This window comes from Symphalangus syndactylus, chromosome 7 (assembly GCF_028878055.3).
Source record: "Symphalangus syndactylus isolate Jambi chromosome 7, NHGRI_mSymSyn1-v2.1_pri, whole genome shotgun sequence".
Lineage (NCBI taxonomy): Eukaryota > Metazoa > Chordata > Mammalia > Primates > Hylobatidae > Symphalangus > Symphalangus syndactylus.
In genome coordinates this window covers 133,720,566-133,734,292 of record NC_072429.2, presented here as the reverse complement: position 1 = coordinate 133,734,292, position 13,727 = coordinate 133,720,566, and the positions used below count along the sequence as shown (strand labels likewise).

The 13,727-nt window shown below is 35.9% G+C and overlaps 1 long non-coding RNA gene across 2 annotated transcripts; it reads left to right on the top strand.

The window, feature by feature from the left end:
• The first annotated feature begins 112 nt into the window (after positions 1–112).
• LOC134737255 (uncharacterized) lies at positions 113–10,839 on the top strand. Of its 2 annotated transcripts, XR_010121955.1 has the most exons (3): positions 113–2,657; positions 3,864–3,912; positions 5,543–10,839. It is a non-coding gene; the product is annotated as an uncharacterized lncRNA (long non-coding RNA). The 2 variants fall into 2 exon arrangements; XR_010121954.1 differs by having other exon boundaries at positions 113–3,912.
• The last annotated feature ends 2,888 nt before the right edge of the window (positions 10,840–13,727 follow it).

Here is a 13,727-nt window from a genome sequence, read left to right as displayed (position 1 = left end):
CCTCTTAAATTTCTTGTTCAGAAAGTCTGTTGTTGTAAACATCCCCGACTGGAAGCTGTAAGACACAGTTAAGCTTTCAGTCAGATGTTTGCTGCTACCGGCTATTCACAGACATCCTCTCGATATAATTCTATCCCGGAGTGGAGTTGAGGAGGCTATAAAATGTGTGGGAAAACCTCAGAAATCTTTAGCTGCATTCTTTTACTGCACTGACAGTGCACGTATTATGATAGTTGAATGTAGGGTGCTCTCCTAATAACAGGATATGCCGTCTCGAGCTTCCCAGACTTAGCGTGCTGCTGCTGGGCCTTAGAGAATTTAGTTAAATAAAAAGTTTCCCCGCCTATTCCTGTTTCTGCCCTGTCAATGAAATTTTAGTCTTTATAACCTTTCCAAGTAGGCTGGAGTTTAACTTCCCAGCAGTTCAGGAGACTGATTTTCTCCATTGTAAATTCTGTAGAAGTTCTGGAGAATAATTTCATCACTACCACCCAGCAGTAAGCAATCTAGAAATTTCAGCTTTCCCTATACTTAAGAGATGTGTGTGCAACATTTTTCTCTGTCCTCTTAGCCCCCCACTTCCTGTTCCCCTCTCCCTGAGTGATGTTACAGCTCCTAATCAGAACTCTCCTCTAAGAAAAACTGCAAGACGTCAAGCCACTAAGCCTGTTTACATTTGCTAATGGGTATGCATGTCTTTTTATATTAATATTTTTCCTAAGTATTTTCAGATTGTTGCTTTCAGATTTATTGCTTCCTCTTTAAAATATAGCTGCCCTGGAAGCAGCTGTATTGTATCTATTTTTTGTGTTTTCCCACAGATCTGAATAATCCAGGGCTTTTCTCACAGATGACACTCAGTGTGGACTAATTGATAATGTATAATTTTATAACAGCTATTTTCTGAGTTTTAAAAAATTGTTATTTTATTTCTGTTAGTCTTTTAGACACTGGAAAACATTTCTATTTTATTAGCATTTTTCTTTTCAATAAAGCATTGGTTTTTTAAATCATTTATTTTTATTAAACTGCTAAACATACTATGTTAGGTTCAGTACATGATTAAACCAAAAGATAAAGGTCTTGCCAATCTAATTTTTTTACATGCTTATTTACTTTGATTAGATTATAAGCTTTCTGAGGTCAGAGACATTAAATCTTGATAATTCTATTTTTTCCTGTTATAAACAGCAAGTAAAGCACCTTGCATGTATAGTACTTTAGTAATGATTTTATATTATCTTATTGCAGCAGTGTCTACTGTTTCCTTTTATCTTTTATCCAGATGAGCAAATGACAGTTTTGGTCATAATGTAGTTACCCCAGATGTATTTGTGCTACAGCTTTTATTTTTTAAATGCTCTTTTGTTAGAGTAGTAGTTTATAAGACTTATTTGGGGATGGGGGTTAGTTGCTTCAGACTCAGGTGGCTTTCCAACTTGTAAGTACAATTTTCAGGCTGGATGATTAGCATGCATCAAGCATCTCTTCCTATAAACTCTAAATAAAGCAGATTTATTGCATATTCTGTGGCCCTCTGTTTTAGCACATTGGAAACCTTAGACTCAAATAGCAGTGAATGGATAGTTATTACTGAGCTCAGAAGTCTTCCCTGCCAAAGGTAGAATGTAATGTGTTCTCTGGTAATAGGATTATTTTGTTTGACCAGGTGACACTGTTTATTTCTTATGAAAAATTTTGATTACAGCTTTAAAATTTAGTAAGATGGATGCATAATTTATACAGTGAAATTTGAAAGGTTTTTCAAAATGATAAGGCCAAACCTAAGCTAAACGAGGGGGTAGGCATTCTTTATAAAAAAGCTGTTATACTCTGCCCAGCTAGGCCAGTTATTCCTAGATGCTGCAGATTAATGGGGCAATCTGTGTTATGTAACATTTGTTCTATATTATTCTGCCTCTAATGAGGCGAATCAAAGACGATGTCAGTTTTAATTCTGGATGCCCTTGCTTCAGTGTAGTATAATACATAGGTACAGCCTTTTTTAGTAGTTTTCAGATGGCTTCTTTATGTTTTTATATTGAAGAACCACTAACTTCCCATTGGCCTATAAGGTTAGCAATTGATTATTTATAGCAAATGGCTTGAGATGTTAGATCATCAGTATTTGTCAATAAACCTGTAATAACTTGTTTCCCTAGCCCTTAACTTAGTATTGAAGAAAAAAATTGTGGTATTCATTGATAGGACTTAGAAAGCACAGAAATTATTATTTAAGATTTGTTCTACCAGTTGATATTTAAAGTAAAACATTTTTAGGTACTGAACACCATTCTGCAAATGACAGTATTTTATCCGGAGTATATGGTCCGAAATCACTTAGGGACAACTTTTTAAAGCAAATAACTAATTACAAAATTCGGTCTTCCAATTTATTTCAAATTACATACTTTTGTACAAATATTCTTAGTTAGAAATAGTCATATAAATACACTGTTGGACATGTTCTCATTGATCTCCACGCCTCAGTTCCTTCTACATGAGTCATGGGCTTGAGGTTACCCAGAAATGGACTGTGAACCTATAAACCCCAGCATGCATGTGGTATTGCATCGAGCATGTTCTGTGATTCCCTTCTACTCTTGTTACAGCTTTATTCGTTGGATCAATGTGCATTATTTGCTGTGTGTGCTCAGGTAATATTTTTGTTTCTTTTTTTTTTTTTTTTAGTTTGAATATCAGTTTGGGCTTAGTTACTTTTTAAAATAAGGCCGTTTCAGATAGTCTCTGCCACACTTTGCCTGGCCTGGTTAATTGTGAGTGGACCCATGCTACATGTTTTGGCATTGCCTTTTTCTTATCTGTACCATATTACAAACTTCCTAGTAATTTGACATTCACTGCTGTCTTTGCTTTAGCTTTCCAACAGATTTGGTGAAACAGTCCATTGCTTTTCAATATCAGCTTGCATCAGAATTACTCGGAGGGCTTATTGATTAAAACACAGATTGTTGGGCCCTGCAAAAAAAGTTTCTGATTCAGTAGGTCTGGGGTGGAACATGAGAATGTGCTTTTTCCCCCACAGTTCCCAAGGACTGCTGATGCTGCTCCTCTAGGCCCATGCTTTCAGAATCACGGAGCTCATCTTACATTCTTTTCTTGCTAGATATTATGCCCAATTAATACATGAAGTAAAACAGAAAAATCCTTAACTTAAAAACATGTATTAATCCAGAAATTTGATTATAAAAAGGTTTGTTGAAAATGTGAGACCATTTTTTCTCCCAGAGAAAAAGTATATTAATTGTCTAGCCGGGAGGGGTCTGTTTGAATGTGTTTTCAGAGAAAAGCAGAAGAAAAAATATGGTTGTAATAGAAGTAGTTAAAACAGAAAAGCAGTATGGTTGTAGAGTGGGTTGGCGGGGAGGTGTATGTGTATTTAATCTTGAGAACCGATACTTCTGGAAAACAGCCCGAAGGGACAAGAGACTAGGTAGAGACTGGCGAGGTTCCTGAAAGTCCTGGGTTGCCTATGAAATGCCAAGGATTTTTAAAGTTTGCCGGCAGTGGTTATTATATGTAGTTTTACTTCCAAATTTGAAGATTTCCTCTTCTTTGATGCAAGTGTATTGGTAGGACCACTGATAATAGTTCGTAGAGATATTTGTGGGAATATATTTTTAATCAGAAAGAATGCAAAAAGAGGGGGAGACATTTCTCTGAGACACCTTAATGACACTGGGAACAGTAGAAGGTGGAAAGAGATCAGAGTGTGGGCAAGATGTGCCTGAGATGAAATTATCTGAATTCTCAATGTGGGGGAGAAGATGAGGAGAGGGTTGAGGGGGAGGAGAGATGACTAAGCTCCTCACAGTGTTTCATTAACTGTCTTTTACCTAAAGGAGGAATCTTCTTAATGAAGATTGGTTGATGCATCATACTGGTCATCAAGTAAGTTCTTATAAATGCAAGTTTGATTGTTTTGAAGGGAAGGATATAGGAAGGCTGGACAATCAGCTACATTTAGATATGGAACGCTACAGGATGTCTGCATTTATTGTTGTAAATTCCTTTGGTGAAAAGCATTATCATTTCTTTGTGACTAGCCTGGGCAATATAGTGAGACCTCGTCTCTAAAAAAAATTTTTTTTTAATAAGAAGAATTAGCCAGGCATAGTAGCATGCCTGCAGTGCCCCTCACCGCCCTGGACACTCCCCCGTTTCCAAAAAAACAAGCACCCAACTCACTTCTGCCTTTTCCTTTGATTCTACACTTTCACCTCAGGATGTCTTTCCAATTGAGTCTTGCCTCATTTATGTGAATGCTGTGCCTGTTCTTTTTTTCAACAGAGTCTTACGTAAAGGACCATACAAACTTAGTACAGAGTTTAAGTCCCGCTTTAAACCAAGTTTCAGTTCATGTAAACATCCTACACTCAGCTGTAATACATGAATTGGCTGGGAGGTGGATGTTTGCTTCAACTGACTTGGAATATCAACCAATTAACATTGATAAAAGATTTGGCAAGAATAGTATACAGAGGCTTGAATTTTTAATGTAATTAATGTAATTAAAGGTTTGTTGGAAATGTGAGACCATTTTGTTCTCCCAGAGAAAAAGTGTGTTAATTGTCTAGCTGGCAGGGATCTACTTGAATATGTTTGCAGAGAAAAGCAGAAGAAAGCATGGTTGCAGTAGGAGTAGTTAAAACAGAAAAACAATATGCTTATAGAGGAAAAATTACCCTAAATTTATTAAAAATTTATTAAAATTCCTTTAAATTTGTTACTCAATTTAAATTTTTATTGTATCTTTTCAATTTTGCTATTGCACTAACATGACATAAGGCTCTGGGTATTGGGACAAAAGAATGCCCTTGTTTGGTAGTTGGGGTCCGGTTTGTACTATTGCAGTGTGCTTTAACAAGCATGGGCTTTGACATCAGACATTTATTGCCATCTGGACTCCACAAGTGAATTAGCTACAGGATTTGGAGGAGGGAAAGGCACTGTTTCCATACCTCAGTGGTTTTCTCATCTGCAAAATAGGTATGGTGGTTGCATGGATTGACTTATATGATGAGTATAAAGTTGTTCATTAGTACAGTACCTGTCATATTAAGTACTCAATAAATGCTAGCTATTATTAATGCTGTGTTTTAGGTGTTCAGTAAATAGTTGCCATAATGCTTAAAGCAGACGTAACTTGTTTTTATTTTAGCAATAAAGATGATGCCAACTTTTTGGTTTAATGGAAATGCTTTGAATCTTTGATGTTATTGTAATATAGTGGCAAAGAATTTTGAAGCCCAGCTTCTGGAGCTCATATCTTGATTCTGCCAGTTACTTTGCTATGTTACTTTGGGGGAAGTTATAAATCTCTCTGTGCCTCAGTTTCCTCAGTTCCACTAAATTGAAATTATGATAGCACCTACCTGATAGGATTGTTGAGACTAAATGAGGTAACAATTTAAAAATAAGCTAATACCTGATAATTAGTTCTATATATGTATTGTTTGGTCTAAACGTTATTTCCATTTTCATGTCTTTACTTAAAATACTGAAAATTAATTTTTTATAGCTTTGTTTTTCAGTTCCATGAAATCAGCCTGCCTTTTCTTTTTTTGGTGATGCATCCACATTCTGTATAGGTAAAAAGCAAAACAAACAAGTATAAAACGAAAATTATGTAAGAAGTACACACATCCTAGCAGCTTGGCAAGTGTCTGTATGCTCTTGCCTGTGCCTAAATCCAGAATTAGAATTCATGTTTGGTGCTCCTGTGGAAGATGTCTAAATGTTATGAGAAATACATGATTAAATAAAAATGTGAAAGGAAAGCATGGAGACTTGTTGAAGGTGAGTGCTGTTTTTCTAATTATATATTTTATTTGTTTAATGAATAATTTGTTATTTTCTTTGTCATTACGAGAGAGCTGTTTTATTCTGTACTTAGGTGCAAAGCATACTATGTTTTAGTGAGCTCCACATGTTAATTTGAAACTTGCCAAATTCTTACATTATTTTATAATTTATAGTACTTTGAGAAACATATTGCAATACATTACAAAGCATATAATATACAGGTAGTTTTATGAAGTGTTTTTCTCCCAAATTAAGCATATTTGGGAATTGCCCATCAATTTGTTTTTGAACCTCAGTGCACAAAATATAGAATTTTTCTTTCATATGCTAGATGTGAAAAATACTCAGCATATGCATGTGGTTTAGGCTACAAAATAGCCTGTAGGTTAAATTCCTAATTCTAGTGTTTAATTCATTGCCTTTTCTCTTCTTGTTTAATGGCCATATGTTTATATCTTTATATTACATATGTTCCTGATTATATAATAGGGTCTTTGATCATGTGGGCTATCAGATTTGCCTCACTTTGTCTCTTAGAAGAAGCTATACCTGAAACTATAGTTGTACTTAAGTGAAAATTTGAGTATTTTTCTTGTTTGAATTGATGCAGTGAAACATTCCACTTATAGTTAGCGTCTCCCACCCTTACAGGAAGGTACGTGCCTTCATTTTTTAAAACACTGTATATTTATTGGAATTGTTACAGAATTTTAGTAAATATATTCTAATCACGTATTTTCTGATTAATGTGTGCTTATCAGTTTTAAATGTTATGAAATCTGGATATATGTTAAAATGTCTCAGTTTTCCCCCCTTGTTTACCATATTGCCATTTGGTATTAATAGATAACATAACGTAAAATTGGATGTCTTTGATAATTTTGGGATATGTTCTGAAATTAAACTTGAACTTTTTTCTGTGAATTTTGAAGATTTGGTATCTTATAATTATTTGGTCAGCATTTGTCATGAATTATTTAGCTTCTCCCGTGTTTATGATTTCTTTCTCTTCTCATCGATTTCCAATAGGAAAATGTTATGGAATGTCTCCTGTAGACTTCAGTAATTGAAAAATGTCAGTTAAGATGGAGGAAATCTGTAATATATAATAGAGTTTATCTTTTAGTTATGTTCATTTCCACTTTTTTTAATGATTTTTTTTTTTTTAGTAAATGTCAAAGTGTTAGTGCAACATATTATGCAATATTATAATCAACTAACCTCTTCATTGATAATGACTTCATGTTGAGAGGTTTTTTAAATCTAGAAATATTCTTGTTTTAAATTCCAGGTTAAAATTTAAAGGTATTTTAATTTTAATTCTTCACAAAGCTACTAGTACATTATAAAACTGACAATTTCACATTTAGAATTTTTATATATATATAAATTAGGATTATTTTTTAATATTAGCCTTAACTTTCTTTAACTTTTATGGAAAAGAACTAGTCCCAAGGGTATTTTTACTATTTAATATACATTATTCCTGTGATTCAAAATCTTAGCAGTAGAACCTGTTGAGCTACTTAACTTTCTGTCTTGGGACTATCCAGGTGCAGTTATAACTGGTTTCAGAGTTGTGACCTTTTCCTTGCTTGTTTCAAAATCATTCCTTAAAATATGTTCAGTATTTTTCTTTTGTCAAAAAATATTTAAAAACAGGATTTGTGGGTTGTTCTGTTTTTTAAAATTAGTTTGAGAAACTTCCTTTGCCACTTGTTTTCTGTGCAAATGTTTTAAGAGCTCAAATTCCCTGGGGGCAGGGAGGACTTTTATAAGGTTTTTTTGGTTGAAGGGTATAAAAGGCACTTAAAAGGTATACAGTTACTTTTATTTAGATATCCCAGTCATTTTGACATTATGATAAGCTTTCCCCACTTTATAGGTTATCTGAAAATTTGGTGGGGGGTGGGTATCTTATTTATACTTAATATAACAAAATTATTTTCCTATGTGTAGTCAATAGCACATACAAAAAATTGTCTCCTGTTTGTAGTCAATAGCACAGTCAGTATTCACCAAAATACTGAGTTATTTTTCAAGTAAAGGTGTGAGTATGAATGAGAAACAGTTTGTGGATTGGGTATTGTCAGTACTTCTTTTTCAGATAACTTTCTAAATGGTCATTCAATCTGTAATCTTACACTTTTTTAATGTTATAAATTCTTCAAATCAGTATCTCTGTATTAAATGCAGTGACCAGACTATGTCTTCAAAACTGATATAATATCATGATTAGATGTGCAGAAGACTATGTTACATGGATGATAAATTAACTTTTAACATATAGAAATTAATATCAGATTAAACTAAAACATTAAGCAAAGTTAATATATGCTTGCATACATATATATTTATTTATTAATGATATATGGAGAATCTTTGTGCTTCATAGTCACTAGACCTAAAGTAGAAGCAGTTGTCAAGAATGTCCGACTGCTATTCATCTTCGTGGCCAAAGTAAATTTCAAATATTTTTTTCATAATGGTTTTCTTTAGTCTCTTTATTAACCCATCATCGTGACAAGCCTGTCAAGTGACACATGTGAAAAGCAGATGTCCTTTCTTATTCCTGGTGCTTCCTGAGGAGGCAGTTCAATGCAGGGGAAGGAACATTATTAGAGATAAAGGAAAAAACCAGAAGTGCTTTCTCCTCTCACATTCCACTCAACACTTCTCTCACCAAATGTGTGTGGGGATTTCTCTCCACCAACAACCAGCCGTTCTTTACTGCAGATTCTCCAGCGGATACCAGCCAGGTGTCCTCTAATCCAGTCAATTTTGACATTATCTACTGGGAGATAGTGTCAGATCCCGCAAGTGGAGGGCTCAGTCCTACAAGACTACCCCTTACTTCGGATGTCAGTCACAAACAGTTAGCTGTTTGTGATTCTGACCAACTGGCTAGAGATCCCCCTCCTCAAGTGTGATTAATTTGCTAGAGCAGCTCACAGAATTCAGGGAAACACTTCATTTACATTTACCTGTTTATTATAAAGGATATTATGATGGATACAGATGAACTGCCAGAAAGACAACGAGCATAGGCAAGATACTGAGAAGGGTCACAGAGCTTCTGTGCCTTCTCCAGGTGCACCACCCTCTGGGAATAGTCATTTCACGTGTTCAGCTATCTCGAAGCCATTCAAACCCTGTCCTTCTGAGTTTCTGTGGAGGCTTCATTATGTTAGGGTTCAGAAATCAATACCCCAAAATATGGGGCTTTGACATGCTGAATTAAAGAAGCAGCCTCAAGGCCTCTTGACCTTCTCCAGCTCTCCTCACCCAAATCCTGTCTCTCCCAAAGCACAGGATGAGGCTGTTCACCAAAGTTCCCTTATTCACCTAGAAACTGGACCTCAAAGAGGAACACAGTTGCCTGCGATTCCGTCCCTGTAATTTCATTAACCAGAGAAGATTAAAACTTACATCACAGAGGAAGAGACTGAAAATTAAACACCACACCTGGAGCCCAGATGACCTGTCCCAATCTATTATCTGTTCGCCAGTCCCATTTAGTTCCCAAAGGGAATCATTACAAACCATTGTCTGATCTTCAGGCCCACTTATTTACAGCTCCTCCTTTTTCCCCAATGAAAAGGATATTTAAGTGTCGGCCATCTATCGGCTCTTGGAGTTTTCACATTTTGTATGACTCCTGTGCACACATATGCATGTAATAACTTTGTTATACTTGTTAACTTTTTTTCATTTTAGGGGTAACCACCATGATTATATATGATGGGGAGGAAAGGGATTACTCCATTTCTGCCCCTGCAGTCTGTAGGCATGATTGATTACATCATTGGTCGCCAGTGATTAACTCAATCTTCAAGCCCTGTCCTGTCCCTGGAGGTTGGAGGGTGGCACTGAAAGCTCCAACCATCTCATCATGCTTTGATCTTTCCGATGACCAGACCCCACCCTAAAGCTATCTACGGGTCCCCAGCAACATTCATTTCGTTATCATACAAATGACATTCTTACAATTTCAGAGATTCCAAGGGCTTTAGGAAGTGGAGATGAAGAGCAAATATATATTTCACAATATCACAAACATACCCTTGGGAATTAGACCTCTGATCTAATCTAGGCTCCCTCACTTGCCATTCTTGTGACCTTGAACAAGTTGTTCATCTTTTCTGGATAGTTCTCTGTTTAAAAAAAAAATTAAAAAAAACGGTGGCTATCAGGTTGTTAGGAGGACTAGATAAGAGAACTATGTCAAGGACCCTGCACAGTGCTAGCAACAAAGTTGTTTAGTAAGTACTGTTTCAATTTGTTTTGCTCCCAAGCTCATGTGAGCTCCCTCGAGTGTGTACCACCAAATCATATGATGTGTATCCCAGTCAAATCTTAAAGGTCATCCACCTTGAATCTTTAAGTTAATTAATGTGTGTTTTTAAAACTGCATTATAAGAATGTTAGGGTTTTTGTTCTGATCCTATGGAAGTTAAACTTTTTACGCAAGCATTCAAATGTTTAGCTTCAAACTGAACAGATAAAGAGTCTGTATTATTTCATTATGTATGAAAAAATGATTAAGCCTGCCTCAGGCAGTTCAGACAAAGCAGGTAAAAGATTATCAAGGAGTAACATTAGAAAACACTAATCAGAGTGCCTAGAAAGCTTTACGCGGTCCAGGTTATACAGGGATGTTAGAACAGTAAAACAAACAAAACATTACAAGGTATGAAGCGTTCGAGATAGGTAGAACAGAGCAGGTTATATTAGAGAAGTCTCTTCTAAAATTGTGTTGGCTAGCGTGGGATTTGAACTTATGCTTTGTATGTATGTCCATGTGTAACAGGTTGAACATGCAAGAAGCAGTGTTCATAAAAGGTGGCAAACTTGTTTTACTTGTTTCTCAGTCTTTTCAGAACAGTGCTTATAAAACACTGATATTTACAGTAAATATATTAAATATTAGCTAACCCTATTAAATTGTGTGTCCTTGTGCTGCAGTCATTTAATGACCTCATTCTTTGGTAAGTTGGCATGTGATTTGAGATAGCTGTAAGTGCTAATGGATTGTTTGAAGGAGTTAAAGGCAAAACCAGGAAGAGAAAACTATTTTTAGGAAAAAGTGATCATACAACAGGCCTTAAATAGAAGAAATGAGATATCTCTATCTTTACTATGTAACCTTTAACTAATTCCTTACACATTTTGACTTCATATTTTTTGTACGTAAATGAGAATTTTATAGTCTTGTAAATTCCTTTTCCTCTGTGACTACATTCAGTTATTTATTTTATTGTGTGTTTGTGCATGTCGGTAGAGCACAGTATTTAGTAGAATGAGTTCTTGGTTAAACCACCTGGATTCATTTGTAAAATGGGGCCACTTATCTCTTAAATTGTAATGAGGATTTGGTTAGATAATCTAGATAAATCACTTAGCACAAGAGTCTCCAGCCCCCGGACTCTTGACTGGTACTGGTCTGTGGCCTGTTAGGCACTGGGCTGCACAGCAGGAGGTGAGCAGGGAGCAAGCTAGCGCTAGGGCCGGAGCTCCGCCTCCTGTCGGATCAGTGGCAGCATTAGATACTCATAGGAGCACAAACCCTGTTGTGAACTGTGCATGTGAGGGATCTAGGTTTCGTGCTCCTTATGAGAATCTAATTAATGCCCAATGAGCTGAGGTGGAACAGTTTCTTCCCAAAACCATCTCATGAAACCCGTCCCTGGTGCCAAAATTTTGGGGGACCTCTGATGCAGCACTCTATCTGGCACATACCAAGCACTCAGAAAATATTCCATTTCTCAAAACTCAGTTCCAGTGTCAAGTCTTAAGAGTATATTGACCTTGGAACTCCAAGGTAGTTGGTCCTCTCTTTGTGCCATAAATGTGCCTTTTACTCAGTAGTGCTAAATTGCTATCACTAGTGCTAAATGTACTACTCATTTATCTGTGTGTCCACTTCCCTTCTTAGATTGTGAGCCCCTTGAGGACAGAGATGGGTTTACTCATATTTATAAATTCATTGGCATGATAAATATTTGCTGAAAGAATAAAATCGTATTCTTATTTTTAAGCAGGGTCCCCTCCACCTCTGAGTGGAAGATAGTCTGGGAGCAAAGGTGACAGGTCTTCTAAAAAATCTGGCCACATTTTCAACCCACCCCACCCCCGCTTTTTTAAACAGCTATTTAGTTGCCGTTGTAATCCTAAGGATTGGATCAATTTTTCACTTCCCTTTTTCACACTTTTTTCCTTTTACTAAGAAAATAAAGTAGTAAAGTGACTGCCAAATGGAGAAAACTGTCCACTAAATATGAATTAATAAGTGCTGTGATCAGAAATTGTGTAAAAGCAACATAATGGCATTATAAAAAGGTATTATCTTAGAATCAAAAACCTTGGGTTTATATTATAGCCCTGCTACTTTCTAGTCATATGACAGTGATCGAGCTATATTACCTCTTTGGCTAGACAAAATAGGGATCATCTCTATTTCTCGCTTGTTATGATTGATGTGAAATATTCATACAAACTACCACTGTGCCTGGTAAGTAGAAGACACTTAAATATGTCTTGGAGTTGCGGTTAATACTGTATCATTTAAATTTGAGAAAAAACAACTTTAAAAAATCACATAGATACAGTTGTTTACTGCTAGAAATTTTATTTAAATTAGTTGATACTCTTGGTTAGGTAATGAAAAACAATGGTTTTATCTCCATTATGCTGTGATAGGGAAGAGTAACAGAGTTCAAATGGCAAAGGCATACCTGACAATTAAGATGCATAGTTAAAGGCTAATACTTCCTGAACACAAGAAGACAAGTCTCTACTTGATACTACTCTCCACAGTTAAGTCATTGATACTTCGTGCCATACAGTGAAAACAGAACCATCTAGGTATTCACGGATTGTATTTTTCCTTATGAAAGGTAGAAGGTTAGAGAAAATTATTCTCAATACAATTAATACAAATAAAATTCGTTATTAGGTGCCTTTTAATTAGGCAGTAAGGGCATATGAAGCTTCATTACTTATGAGAATTTTGTCAAAATTATTTCCCAGTTACCATGTTTTAAAACAACCTCTCAAAATTCCCCACTTCTAATTTCTCCTTTCTATTCTACCAATTTCACACCATACCTTTTTGCTAAATAAACATTTTCTTCCAACTGTGAGTTTGGTGTTGTTTTTTTTTTTTTTTTCATTTGAACTGCTCTTCAAAGTCTATCAGCTAGTGATTGAATTAGGCTGTGGTGTAACAGAGAACTCTAAGACAGTAGCTTAAACAAGATTTTTTTTTTAACCCGTAAGTCTTGCTGCCTTTTTCACAAAGACAAAAGACAAAGCTTTTTCAGAAACTCCCAGCTTATGTCTCATTTGCCACAACTGTGTCACATGGCTATCTTTTAGCTGTAAGAGATGCTGAGAAACAGTTTTTTTGCTGGGCATATTGTCACTCAGCAAAATCAAAGTTTTATTTGGATCATTGTACTTACAATTAACCTTTTGTGGCAATTGAAGTAGTCATTTATCATAGATTGGAGGATTTCCTTGAAGGGTGAAGAACTTCTATATAGGTTACTTATTCTGACTAACATAAATTATCCTACCACTACCATCCCATAACTCTAAACTTATAGAGATGTCATAGAAAACAACAAATATACATACAGCTAGCCACAAAAGAAAAAGGAAATCCCAGCTGCCAGAAGTGAAGAAAAAACAAAGCCAGAATAGTGAACTCAGCAGCTGAAGGTACACTGACCTAGGAGGATGATAGTGTTGGCTGTGGGTCTCACCAATGGACCCTGAGACCTTAACAACAAGAGATATGGCCTGACTATAGAGGGAAGCTGGGACTGAGACCTCTACACAAAGCCAAGACCCTAGAAGGTGCTCCAGCCTCAGGAAGGAGGATGAGCAAAATTCTACAC